This window comes from Pundamilia nyererei, unplaced genomic scaffold (genome assembly GCF_000239375.1).
Source record: "Pundamilia nyererei isolate P.nyererei 1_Seehausen unplaced genomic scaffold, PunNye1.0 scaffold00022, whole genome shotgun sequence".
NCBI classification, from domain to species: domain Eukaryota; kingdom Metazoa; phylum Chordata; class Actinopteri; order Cichliformes; family Cichlidae; genus Pundamilia; species Pundamilia nyererei.
In genome coordinates, this window is record NW_005187423.1 from 2,335,391 (window position 1) to 2,336,517 (window position 1,127).

At 42.0% G+C, this 1,127-nt stretch overlaps 1 protein-coding gene across 1 annotated transcript in view; it reads left to right on the plus strand.

Moving 5' to 3' along the window:
- herc3 (HECT and RLD domain containing E3 ubiquitin protein ligase 3) overlaps nt 1–1,127 on the plus strand; it is a 36,652-nt gene that overhangs the window by 26,343 nt on the left and 9,182 nt on the right. The gene's annotated exons all lie outside the window — the stretch shown is intronic.

Below are 1,127 nucleotides of genomic sequence, written 5' to 3' on the forward strand. Positions count from 1 at the left end.
CTGAGGGACAGAGGCTATATTTTACATTACATGGCCACAGTGGCCCCTCATTGTGTTGAAGTCGTCCTGTCCTTAGCAGAAAAACAGCCCCAAAGCATAATGGCTTTACCTCTCTGCTTGACTATGTGGATGGTGTTCATACTCAAAGAATCTCGTATTTCAAGTCAAGTTGATGTTAAAGAGTCTGATCTTTGGTTTCGTCTAACCGCGGCATTTTCTCCCAAGCCTTCTCTTGCTCATTGGCAAACTTAAGACTGGCCGTTACAAGTGCCATCTTGAACACTTCATAGGTGGTGAAAGATTTTCAGTTCATTACAACGTAGCATATTGCCAATGGTGTTCTTGGTCCTGTCTGCCAGTTTTGGGGTGATGCATCACCCTCATCCCATAGGGCAGGCTTTTCATGGTGATCAGTTTATATTTCTTGCATTTCCAAATAATCACACCAGCATTGTCACCTTCTCTCCACGCTTCTTGCTAATGGTCTTGTGGCCCATTCCAGCCTTGTGCAGGTCTACAATCTTGTCCCTGATGTCCTTTGATGGCTCGTTGGTCTCCCTCATGGTGGTGAGGGAGAGGTTAGAATGGAAGAAATTGATATTGTGGACACGTGTGCTTTATATACATAACAAGTTTGGATCAGGAGTCTCTGTAATTGATTGACATACATTTTAATCTGTGTACCACACAGGCACTAGGGTGTTTACCTTACAATATAAAGAGCCTTGAGACGACTGATTTGGCGCTATATAAATAAGACAATTGAATTGAATTGATCCTCTGGCTTCTACAATGTGGGGTTGACTGAAAATGAAGTACAGCACATGTTAAGGGATCCTTGGTTGTAAAGATCTGTGATACAGAAGAAGGGCCTAAAACAGTCTTTGACTGCAGAGGAAAATATGTGTGTGTGAGGTTTAGCTGACAGACGGTTTTGGTGTTTGGAAAAAAACAAAAAACAAAACTGGAGCATCACAGGACTTCTTTAACTTTAAAATGTTAAAAAAATAAAGCTGCAATTATCTTGTGCGGCTTGTGCACTTTTGCAACGTAAAAAAACTCCACAGTGAGTCTGTTTGTTGTGCTCATGTCTTAGATCACCAGGGAGAACTACGGGATGACAGAAG